Raw genomic sequence first — 13,252 nt, 5'->3', positions numbered from 1 at the left:
TCCGAATAATGTTTTTAAATGCATAAAATAAAACAAAACATTTCAAAGCGAACAAATTATACTTAGATTTAGTCATCACAATGTTTTTAAATTGTGATAGGTGACATGAGCGTTTCTTTATTAATACACCAAGTAACAAGATGGAAAAGTAGCTCTGCGATCTAGCATCATTGTGAAGTAGTGATGTGTGTGAATAACATTTGGAGGTATCCACAACCGCGGTAATGTGATATGGATTTATTGGTGACGAAATCGGGATACCTCTAACACTACTTTGGTTTGTTGCCTAGGTTCATAATTGAAGAAAATGCCAAATTTCAGTTAGAATTCATTGTACATAAACATGGAATGTTTCTCCCATTCAAGCTCACAGATTCCCAGGTAGACAGGGAGGAGAAGAGGATGCTGTTAGGCAACAGAGCTCTAGGACTCGCTCATCCTAGCATCAGTATTACCACTAGGTGTAAGGTCTCAGACAGAAAGGAAGGGGCAAAAAACAACTTCAACCCTATCATGTGCTAATTTCCAGTAGAGGCTGTTTCTTTTTTTTTTTAAGTAACTCTGTAAGCCTCCTTCAAGACATGAAAGATGTACATTTCCTGAAAACTAACCACACCGTATATTTTAATTACAGTAATATTTTTCAAGTACCACTTCATGTGAAAGGATTCCTGTTCCTTCCACTCAAAAGACTCAACTGTTTTATCTGCCTCAAGACGTCCATCACAGGGCTTCCCTGGTGGCGCAGTGGTTGGGAACTCGCCTGCCAATGCAGGGGACACAGGTTCGAGCCCGGGTCTGGGAGGATCCCACATGTTGCAGAGCAACTAAGCCTGCAAGCCACAACTGCTGAGGCCTGCACACCTGGAGCCCGTGCTCCGCAACGGGAGAGGCCACCGCGATGAGAAGCCCGTGCACCGCAACAAAGACCCAATGCAGCCAAAAATAAATAATAAATTAATTAATTTTTTTTAAAAAAAGACATCCATCACAGGAGGGCCAATATCTTGGAATTTAAAAGGAGGTTTCTGGAAACTTTCTAAGTGTTTAATCAATAGGTTCTTTTTCATACCGTACTATGCTGCCTGCATAGAACCTGAACCCTTTTTTTCTTTAATTTGAATTTAAAATGGCATTTACCATGTATTGAATGGCTGTTATACTGCAGGCACAACACTGGTCTCTTTTTCTGAATTAGTCCTAACGCTCACATCCATGCGGCACTACTATCCCACCTTATAACACAGAAATAAAAGGATTAGGAACTTCACAACAGAGCCTGATGTTGTAAAATCACTCTCTCAGGAAGAAAAAAAGAAAGAGGAAAAGAAAGCCCCAGGGACTTTCCTGGTGGCTCAGTGGTTAAGAATCTGCTTACCCATGCAGGGAACACTGGTTTGACCCCTGGACCGGGAAGATCCCACATGCTGTGGAGCAACTAAGCCCGTGAGCCACAACCACTGAGCTTGTGCTCTAGAGCCCGTGAGCCCGCGTGCCACAACTATAGAAGCCCACACGCCACAACTACTGAAGTCCTCGCGCCTAGAGCCCGTGCTCCACAAGGAGAAGCCCCTGCAATGAGAAGCCCACGCATGGCAACAATGAGTAGCCACCGCTCGCCGCAACTAGAGAAAGCCTGCACGCAGCAACGAAGACCCAACACAGCCAAAATTAATTAATTAATTTAAAAATATAAACCCCCAAATACATTAACATCTGTGTTGACACTCCAGTTATAAATTAAAAGGTAGTCATTTTTAACTAAACAATAAAATATTTTCCTAGGGTGGGGAGGGACTACCACATCCATGTATCCTAGCAACAGACTAAGTAATTAAAAGGCCTATTTTTCTTCATAGCCATACTTTTCTAATGAATGACTTTTAGGGACTTCCCTAGCGGTCCAGTGGTTGGGACTCCGAGATTCCACTGCAGGGGGCGCAGGTTAGGTCCCTGGTCAGGGAACTAAGATCCCACATGCTGTGTGGTGCAGCAAAAAAAAAAAAAAAAAAAAAAAAATTAAAGAATGACTTTTAAAACTTCTTCCAGTCTTCCATTCTTCCATTCACGAAGTATACAGCACTCAGATTAAATGCAGGAGAGAATGGCATGGTCAGACCCAGCATGCAGGCCGTCCAAGAAGCAGCTGCCAGTACCCAAAGGTGCCAGAAACCCAGCCGAGGAGACGGGCACCCAGCAGTCCCGGAAGCCTGGCCTCTGTCATGTCGAAACAGGCTGGGGAGGGTCCCCAGGCCACCAACATCATCATTTTCATATAAGAAGGTTCCCATTCTATAGCCACAAAAGGGCTTTTGAAATACCCCTACTAAAACATTTTGATTTGAAATGCTCTCAGACTTAATAATATCTGAAATGCGGGTGGGGGGGGGAGGTGGCATTATTTTGTTTTCTGCCCCCTATGTAATCAGTTCCTCATGAAGGCATTTCATGCGGTGAGGAAGGCTCGTAATTAATAAGTTGTTTCAACATTAGCCGAACACCTTAACAGAACTTAGGATGCCCCAAACTCTCCTTGAAACAGAACAGAGAGGCTGGGGAAAGAAACCCACGGAAGAGATCACGAGGCAAAGAGAGGCAATGTCAAGGATACCTTTAAACCAGCTCAGCAGGAAGTCTTAGCGATTCACCCTTTGTTCTCATCTGTCTCCTCCACCAGGGCGGAAATGTACAAGAGGCAAGCATAGGCGGAGACTGGGGGTGGGACGACGGGTGCCCAGGAGGAGGAAGAACTGGCGTTTATTGAGTCCCCGCAAGCTTAGGGGCTTCCACGTGTGTCAGTAACTCCTTTAATTTTTCCCATAACCTTATCAGATAGAAAATCACCTCTCCAATTTTAAAATGAAAGCAGCTGTCAGAGAAGTTAAGCAACTTGCCCAGAAGCACATCGCTCATAACAGCAGTCAGAATTGGAAGCCAGATTGCCTTTGCTCAGGACCACACTCTATTTCTCCTGCCCCTGACTCCTCAGATCTTGAGTTCCTTTCAATTCAGATAGCAAGATTCAGGAAAACGTTATCCCAGGTTCCTAAAAAAACTCCCCTAGGTCATAATCTCTTGAGGGGAGGGGGGGAATATTAATGAATATCCAGGAAGTCAGAAGAAAAAGGTCCAACTTTCAAAAAACACTGGGTTGGAGGTTGGGGATGGATTCCAGAAACAACCGACATTGATGAGTATTCAGGTTCTACAAGGAATATTCGGCAAATGGGTTGTGATCAATTTTAAAAGGTGATCCACAGTGCATAATGGGTTTGCACAGAGCCAGTGACTCCAGGGAAAACTCATGCCCTTTCTGGAAGATACCCTTATTTGGTCAACCAGGCGAATGGTGACAGACACAGGAGACACGGGGCTTCTGTTTCAGCAAGCCATGTGGCCTGGTCTCCCATGTGACATCACTCCCAAAGATATCATCCCAGGCCTGCCAACTTCCCAAACCAGTCGCCTTCACAACTATTGGTTTTTTGTTGTTCGGGTTTTTTTAACTTAATTTTAATTTTATATTAGAGTGTAGTTGATTTATCAATACACTGTTGTGTTGGTTTCAGGTGTAGAGCAAAGTGATTAAGTTATACATATACATACATATACTTATTATTTTTCAGATTCTTTTCCCATATAGCTTATTACAGAATACTGAGTAGAGCTCCCTGTGCTATACAGTGCTATACAGTAGGACCTTGTTGATTATTTTATATATAGTAGTGCGTATCTGTTAATCTCAAACTCCTAATTTATCCCTCCTCACCTCCCCCCTCTTTCCCCTTTGGTAACCATAAGTTTGTTTTTGAAGTCTGTGAGTCTGTTCCTGTTTCGTAAATAAGTTCTTCACAACTATTTTGGCCACACATCCCATTAGTAAAAAGCGAGCATGCACCCCTCATATATGTTCATTTATTTAAAAATAATAAACGTGTAAATATTACTAAAACATAAGTGCTTAACTTTTAAGGGAAAAAAACAAAGTTAAAGTTTTCATATTTTCTTCCCATATCCCAAAAGGTTATCCGGAGTACCAAATCTTGGAAATCACTGCCCTGGGCCTGCAACACTGTGACCCCCTGGAGCCCAGTGACCATCACCTTCACTCCACCTGACCCACACCCCTGACCTCTTCTTGTTCGGGTCAGCTGTCCCGGTCTCCACTCCCAACAATGACGACCTGCTCTTCACGTCTTAGAGTCCTGGGATCACTTCTTTCCATTTTCTCCAGGTCCAGAGCCGACCCCTCCCAGATTCCCTCACCTCCCTGAACTATTTATCACCAATGCCCTCTTCTCCCCTAAATCCTTGTCTTTCCACTGCAATCACCCAGCAAAATCCCCAACTTGTAGCAACAAACTCAACCTCACAGCCTACCTCTTCTTCTGCACTCAGCAGAACCAGGGAAAAGCAGTTGTTCCCAGGTGCCTTCATGTCCTCATCTCCTGCAGGCCTTTGACCATCAGGAACCCAGGCTTTTCCTGATCCTCAGATCCATTTCCCTGTATCCTCAGCCAACGATTCCAAACCGGCAGCCCCTTCCACCCCCAATATCCAAAAGCCCACCTGACCTTCCATCCCATCCACCCCCGCCACCATTCTTTCGTTCATTCCAGCATCTACTGAGCACCAGTACTAGAGACAGGATGGAATCTCACAGCCCTCTTTTACGTTCTAGTAAACAAATCGACATCAGCTGTTGGGAGATGATGACAATAAAGCTGTTATATAACAGGGGGCAAGCAGGGGCCAGAGAATCATGGTCGTTGGATGTGACCCACTTTCTCCCCTCCCACTTCTCCCTCTTCCAATTTTTTTTTTTATTATTGAGGTAAGACTCATGTAACTTTGAATTAACCATTAAAAATGTCCAATTCAGTGACATTCGGTACATTCACAGTATTGTGCAACCGGCACCTCTGTCCAGTTCCAAAACGTTTTTATCACCCCTGGGAAGAAACCCCGAACCCGTTCAGCAGCCCTCCCCATTCTGCCCATCCCCCCAGCCCCTGGCAACCACTAACCTGCTTTCTGTCTCTGTGGATTTACTTATTCTGCATATTTCCTACCCATGGAACCCTACGACTCCCCTCCAATTCTGACAACAGCTCTGACCTTCCTGCTTTCTTCCCTCCAGCCACCTCCTCCTCCTTTTCCTCCTCCAAGGCCTCCTCTCTTCTCTGTGCTTGTCATCCATCACCTTACACAGCGGTCCTCAGACCCCAGGCCCTCTCCTGCCTCTATCTTCAAAATCTCCTCCTGAGCCGGCTCTTTCTCTCATCCTTTCAAAAAAAAACAAACACCCACCTTAACCCGACCTCCTCTATGCCCTCAAGATAGCTCCAACACCCTCCTTCTTTTCTCAGGCTCTGATTCAGGATTTGCAGAAGTCTTCACAGATTATCATATTGACAAAACGTGCGCGCACGCGCGCACACACACACACACACACACACACACACACACACACACACACCCTAGGGGGCTTCATCTCGCCAGGACATTCTGGTCCTGCGATGCACGTGACCTTGCGTTGACTGTGATTAACACTCTGTGCCTCGCTTTCCTCCTCTGTAAAATGGGGACCAGAATAACACTTACCTCATAGGGGTTTTATAAAGAACAACTGAGTGAAAGCACTCCCAATGCTTGTCCAAGTGCCAGGCACACTGTAATGGCTCAAAGAATGTTATCACTCCGGTGAGGATGACCAGTTCCATAAAACCCACGCCCTGCTCTACTCCGGCAGGACCCAGGCCTATCTGGCTGTTCTTCCGGGGCTTCTTTTGGGCTTAGCTTCCAGAGATTGGCTCTCTCAGGGTAACACTGTTTGGGGGATGCTATCACCCAATCTCCTGTCTTTATCCACCACCTGATGCAGGCGCCACCCAAACTCCCATCTACCCCATCCTTCCCCTCCAGTTCAAGCTACCTTTGCATTCACGGGGGAGCATCTGTGTTGCACATCAGCAGCCCTAGGACCCTTGAGCTCAACATGCCCAAAGTTAAGGGTCACCCTCTTCTCCTACCCCTCTAGCCACCTCTACCCCCTCCCCCACTCCAGCGTCCCAAGATCTCTTGCTGGGACCCCTGCAGTAGCCTCTCCCTTGCCCAATCTCATTCGTGTTCCTTCCACCCTTTACACTATAGCCAGAACACCCCATCAAAAACCCAAAGCTGCCCGTTCCACTCCCCTGCTTAAACACTTTCAAGAGCTCTCTCTCCACTGTCCTCAGGAGTGAGCACAAATGCCTTTCCCAGGAGGGCTTCTCCTGACCTCGCCCATCTCTATCAGCCCCTGCCTCACCCTCTATGCTCTAGGAATAGCTGACTGCTGTGGCAATGCTACAGTTAGTTCACACGGCTCCCCTGCTTGGCATGCCTTTCCCACCAGATTCTCCCAAATTCTGCACATCTTTCAAGGCTCAGTTCAGGCATCACCCCCCCTCAAGGAAGGCTCCGCTGATGCCTCAGATTGGACTAAGTACCCCTCCTGACAGCGACTGACATTAGGTGTTTATGGGTCTGTTTTCCTCCTTAAGCTCCCCAAAGACCTTGTTTATCTCATCCATCCATCCATCCATTCATCCATCCAACCAACCACCCATCCATCTATCCATTCATCCATCTATCCAGCCATCCAATCATACGTCCATCCATCCAGCCATCATCCATCCATCCATCCATCCATCCATCCATCCATCCATTCATCCATCCAACCAACCATCCATCCATCTATGCATTCATCCATCTATTCAGCCATCCAATCATACGTCCGTCCATCCAGCCATCATCCATTCATCCATCCATCCATCCGACAAAAATGCCTCCAGAGCCTGTGTTGGGCCAGGCACTAGGGATACAACAGCTAACAAGACAGACAAGGTTGCTGCCCTTGGGCAGCTGACAGTCCAGCAATGGAAACAACAAGAACATGTGACAGCTACTCCCCCTGCCCCCCCTCCACACACACACACACACACACACACACAGCAGCCGCGCCGTGTAAGATCTAGAGCCAGGCTCCCTGGCTTCAAATCCTGATTCCACCACTTGTTAGCTGTGAAACCTGGGACAAATTACTTCATTTCTCGGTGCCTCGAAAATTAGAACACTCATAGCTACCTCACAGGGTTGTTGGGAGGCTTGAAAGAGCTAACAGATGTAAATCAATGGGAAGTAACCATAACCCTGCCCAGCACATAACGAACGCTTTCTAAGGGTTAGCTGTTCTCCTTGTTGATGGGGCCACAGGGGCACTTAGGACAGGGCCCCGCCCTAGATGTAGGGCCACGGGATGCATTCGCTTTTTCTGCCCCTATGCCTGACATACAGGTGCTCAGGAAGTATTCCCTGGGCCACGCTGGTGAGCCCTGCAAAGATGGTTCAGCGTCCAAGGCTCACAGAGCTGGAAGTCACGTGCGTAACATTTGACCCGACTCGCCCAATTTTGCGGAAGAGCTGGAGGCTCACCAAGTGAGTTAGCAGGAGGAGAGCGCCAGCCCCCAGATCTCCTGACTTCCCAGCTGATGTCTCCTGCCCTATTCCAAGAAGGCTCTTGTCCCCAGAGACGGCACAGCTGCTCTGCGTCTTCCACAGGCTCTCATTATCCACAGCAGAAAGGCTGCTCACCACCTAGGTCACCTCTTTAATCTCCCTGCTTCCCCTTCTCACACCTCTCCTCCAAGCCCGTTTTCTTTTTCTCTCTGTCTCGTGCCCTGTGGTTCTCTTATTTCCAATGGGAAATCTGGCCTTTCAAAAAGGCCACCAGGGCTTCCCTGGTGGCGCAGTGGTTGAGAGTCCGCCTGCCGATGCAGGGGGCAGGGGCCACGGGTTCGTGCCCCGGTCCGGGAAGATCCCACATGCCGCGGAGCGGCTGGGCCCGTGAGCCATGGCCGCTGAGCCTGAGCGTCCGGAGCCTGTGCTCCGCAATGGGAGAGGCCACAACAGTAAGAGGCCCACGTACCGCAAAAAACAAAACAAAAAAAGACCACCAGAGATCGTGGTCTTCCTCAGGGAGCAGCTCAAACAAATCACAGGAGCAGGTGCAATCCCTGGGCCCCCTAGTCCCTCTCCCGCTCCCACTGGATGGGGGAAGGCTTCTCCTCCATCTCCAGAAAGTTTCGTTTTGCCTTCTCTGGGAATCAGTCATTTTTGGATGCTCCAAGTTTCAGAAGGCAGATCCCCCAGGGACCTGGGTGCAGCCTGAAGGCCCAGTAACAGCTCTCATCTGAAAGCCAGATCCCGTATTTCCAGCCAAACACATAACTCTCATCCGCCAGCTTGCTCTGGTTCCCAGCAGTGGCCTTTGAATGACACGCCATTCTCTGGCACTGCTGACTTGATGACAAGTGGCAATCCAGCAGGACGTTTTTAGAGGTTGTGGGATTTACAGAACCTGCTCTGCTAGGAAACTCTTCCTTTCACACCTCAACTGGCCTGGAAGGTGGCAAGAGAACGTGACACAGAAAAAATAAATCCTAGAGTGCTGTGTGATGTTCTTTATTACTTTCCGTGGTTGGGCTATAGTATCAGTTATAAGTACCCTGAGCTTCACCTACCCTTGTGTCTGCACCTCTGCTGGGTGTGTTCACACACGTGTGTCTGAGGCTCACAGAGGCACAGAGGCTGGTCACTAGCCAGGGCATCCAATCCTGAGAGTGCAAATATATTCAAGTTCTGGGAATTTATCTTCACATCTCACGGTAATGAGTATACCACACAGATCTGCCTTGATAGTAAGAGTCATGGACAGAGTTCTAAAAACAGGTGTAGTAAATTTCATCTCCACACCTTACTATTGAAGAATTCATTATATGACCCTGTATGGCAACAGCCACTGGCCATGAAGATGTTTGCCCTGCATATGAGATGTTATGAGTCTTCCTTTATCTTTCTTGGAATGGCTACAGCAGACCCATTCTTTTGAACAACAAAAAGATGGAAAACCATTTTTTTCAGAAGAGAAAAACCACCTGCCTTCCCAACAAAACCCTTTCTACATTTTTGTGTGAAAGACAATCTCTAGTAGACCTTTTTCCTGCCAAAGGGAACTTTTACCTAGCCTAAGGGGAATTTCTCTTTGGCTCTCTACCTAGCACAGAACTCACCTTCAGAAGTTCATTCAATATGTGCCTTAACAATTCATCTGTAGATGAGGCAGCCCAATTTAATGCATCTAAAGGGGAGCAGGCAGCCTGGGGAATCAGACCTGAATTAAACCCCCAATCTGCACCTCATTAGTAGGGGGACCATGCGTCCCTGTTTATGGCTGTTATCCCAGCTTATTCATTAATTTAATAGCACCCCTTTCAGTCACAAAAGGTTCAGGTTTAGATGATAAATTATATGATCACCTTATATTTATGTGAGTCACTGCAGGCAGGACACTTAACTTTCCCATACTGTGGTTTTACAGGTGTTTAACGAAAACAAGGGATTCTAATTTACAGGGCTGTCATAAGCATGAAATTAGACAGTGTGCTCAAGGCTTGGTTCCCAGGAGTACCCAGCACTCCCACGAACACCAGCTACGTGCTCAAGAGGTCCACTTTCCAGAAAAAGCATTACTCTGTATGTGGGGTCTTTAGATTGTCAGTTTCAAGGCGGGACCTGTATTTTCCATTTTTCATTGTGATAAGATCTATAAAACAGTAATGGCATCTGCGTCCAGCAGCTGCGCAATTAATTCCACCAACTCTGACCACGAAGTGAATTGCTTATGGATATTTTAACTCCTATATTCTAGATCTTCTGAACTTCATTTATTCTCTCCACAAAGGTAGGGTTAAGATTAAAATTCACCCCAAACCAGACCTGTATGAAAAGGAGGCCCGGGGCTTCCCTGGTGGCGCAGTGGTTGAGAGTCCGCCTGCCGATGCAGGGGACACGGGTTCGTGCCCTGGTCCGGGAAGATCCCACATGCCGCGGAGCGGCTGGGCCCGTGAGCCATAGCCGCTGAGCCTGCGCGTCCGGAGCCTGTGCTCCGCAACGGGAGAGGGCACGGCAGTGAGAGGCCAGCGTTCCGCAAAGAAGAAAAAAAAAGAAAAAAAAAAGGAGGCCAAGTGCACGTGGCTCACAACCAGAAGTGGGTGAGGGATAAGAGATCCTTCAAACTGAGTGAAAGCCCTACCCCTCAGCCAATGAATCTGGTGAATTTCTTGCTTTCTCTAGCCAAAAAAAAAAAACGGCCTTACCAATCCAATGATAGGATAGTTCCTCGATAAAAGGATCTGAGGTATCTCATTTTAAAAATTAGGCCACGGACTTCCCTGGTGGTTTAGTGGTTAAGACTCTGTACTTCCAATGCAGGGGGCACGGGTTCCATCCCTAGTCGAGGAACTAAGATTCCACACGCCCCATGGCGCGGCCGAAACATAAATAAATAAGAATTAGGCCAAATAGTACCCACAGTCTTGTACATGAATCTGTGATAGCATCATCATCTCAGGAAGCAACAGAATTTGCTGTTCTCTTTTACAAAAAGAGAGAGAAATGCTATCACTTCATTGACAAGCTTGTTAAAGACACCTATGCTCTCTTTAGTCTGACATGAGCCGTAACAATATCTTGTAAGGGGGCTGCTCCTATTTCTTGAAGGGAGTGGCTTCGACTCAGTGAGAAATTTTATCAATAACTAAACCCACAACAACCTGCCAAGACTGAACCAGGAAGAAATAGAAAATATTAACAGACCAATCACAAGCACTGAAATTGAGACTGTGATTAAAAATCTTCCAACAAACAAAAGCCCAGGACCAGGTGGCTTCACAGGCGAATTCTGTCAAACATTTAGAGAAGAGCTAACACCTATCCTTCTCAGACTCTTCCAAAATATAGCAGAGGGAGGAACTCTCCCAAACTCATTCTACGAGGCCACCATCACCCTGATACCAAAACCAGACAAGGATGTCACAAAGAAAGAAAACTACAGGCCAATATCACTGATGAACATAGATGCAAAAATCCTCAACAAAATACTAGCAAACAGAATCCAACAGCACATTAAAAGGATCATACACCATGATCAAGTGGGGTTTATTCCAGGAATGCAAGGATTCTTCAATATACGCAAATCAATCAACGTGATACACCATATTAACAAATTGAAGGAGAAAAACCATATGATCATCTCAATAGATGCAGAGAAAGCTTTCAACAAAATTCAACACCCATTTATGATAAAAACCCTGCAGAAAGCAGGCAAGAGGGAACTTTCCTCAACATAATAAAGGCCATATATGACAAACCCACAGCCAACATCGTCCTCAATGGTGAAAAACTGAAACCATTTCCACTAAAATCAGGAAAAAGACAAGGTTGCCCACTCTCACCACTCTTATTCAACATAGTTTTGAAAGTTTTAGCCACAGCAATCAGAGAATAAAAAGAAATAAAAGGAATCCAAATCGGAAAAGAAGAAGTAAAGCTGTCACTGTTTGCAGATGACATGATACTATACATAGAGAATCCCAAAGATGGCTACCAGAAAATTACTAGAGCTAATCAATGAATTTGGTAAAGTAGCAGGATACAAAATTAATGCACAGAAATCTCTGGCATTCCTATATACTAATGATGAAAAATCTGAAAATGAAATTAAGAAAACACTCCCATTTACCATTGCAACAAAAAGAATAAAATATCTAGGAATAAACCTACCTAAGGAGACAAAAGACCTGTCTGCAGAAAATTATAAGACACTGATGAAAGAAATTAAAGATGATACAAATAGATGGAGAGATATACCATGTTCTTGGATTGGAAGAATCAACATTGTGAAAATGACTCTACTACCCAAAGCAATCTACAGATTCAATGTAATCCCTATCAAACTACCACTGGCATTTTTCACAGAACTAGAACAAAAAATTTCACAATTTGTATGGAAACACAAAAGACCCCGAATAGCCAAAGCAATCTTGAGAACGAAAAATGGAGCTGGAGGAATCAGGCTCCCTGACTTCAGACTATACTACAAAGCTACAGTAATCAAGACAGTATGGTACTGGCACAAAAACAGAAATACAGATCAATGGAACAGGATAGAAAGCCCAGAGATAAACCCATGCACATATGGTCACCTTATCTTTGATAAAGGAGGCAAGAATATACAGTGGAGAAAAGACAGCCTCTTCAATAAGTGGTGCTGGGAAAACTGGACAGGTACATGTAAAAGTATGAGATTAAAACACTCCCTAACACCATACAGAAAAATAAGTTCAAAATGGATTAAAGATCTAAATGTAAGGCCAGAAACTATTAAACTCTTAGTGGAAAACACAGGCAGAACACTCTATGACATAAATCACAGCAAGATCCTTTTTGACCCACCTCCTAGAGAAATGGAAATAAAGACAAAAATAAACAAATGGGACCTAAATGAAACTTCAAAGCTTTTGCACAGCAAAGGAAACCATAAACAACACCAAAAGACAACCCTCAGAATGGGAGAAAACATTTACAAATAAAGCAACTGACAAAGGATTAATCTCCAAAATTTACAAGCAGCTCATGCAGCTCAATAACAAAAAAACAAACAACCCAATCCAAAAATGGGCAGAAGACCTAAATAGACATTTCTCCAAAGAAGATATACAGATGGCCAACAAACACATGAAAGAATGCTCAACATCACTAATCATTAGAGAAATGCAAATCAAAACTACAATGAGATATCACCTCACACCAGTCAGAATGGCCATCATCAAAAAATCTAGAAACAATAAATGCTGGAGAGGGTGTGGAGAAAAGGGAACACTCTTGCACTGCTGGTGGGAATGTGAATTGGTTCAGCCACTATGGAGAACAGTATGGAGGTTCCTTAAAAAACTACAAATAGAACTACCATATGACCCAGCAATCCCACTACTGGGCATATACCCTGAGAAAACCATAATTCAAAAAGAGTCATGTACCAAAATGTTCATTGCAGCTCTATTTACAATAGCCCGGAGATGGAAACAACCTAAGTGCCCATCATCGGATGAATAGATAAAGAAGATGTGGCACATATATACAATGGAATATTACTCAGCCATAAAAAGAAACGAAATTGAGCTATTTGTAATGAGGTGGATAGACCTAGAGTCTGTCATACAGAGTGAAGTAAGTCAGAAAGAAAAAGACAAATACCGTATGCTAACACATATATATGGAATTTAAGGAAAAAAATGTCATGAAGAACCTAGGGGTATAGCAGGAATAAAGACGCAGACCTCCTAGAGAACGGACTTGAGGTTATGGGGAG

General features: G+C 45.2%; 1 protein-coding gene across 3 annotated transcripts in view; it reads right to left on the bottom strand.

The window, feature by feature from the left end:
- MGAT5 (alpha-1,6-mannosylglycoprotein 6-beta-N-acetylglucosaminyltransferase) overlaps nucleotides 1-13,252 on the bottom strand; it is a 370,454-nt gene that overhangs the window by 340,423 nt on the left and 16,779 nt on the right. The window contains exon 1 of one of the 3 annotated variants that reach the window (XM_049712683.1): nucleotides 2,612-4,944. The exons of the other annotated variants lie outside the window; for them this stretch is intronic. The gene's annotated coding sequence lies outside the window, so the exon portion shown is untranslated. Of the gene's footprint in view, nucleotides 1-2,611; nucleotides 4,945-13,252 lie in introns of those variants that run through there. 3 annotated transcript variants of the gene reach the window in all.

Source organism: Orcinus orca, chromosome 7 (genome assembly GCF_937001465.1).
Source record: "Orcinus orca chromosome 7, mOrcOrc1.1, whole genome shotgun sequence".
Lineage (NCBI taxonomy): Eukaryota > Metazoa > Chordata > Mammalia > Artiodactyla > Delphinidae > Orcinus > Orcinus orca.
The sequence above is the reverse complement of the archived record's forward strand: the minus strand, read 5'-3'. Positions and strand labels throughout refer to the sequence as shown.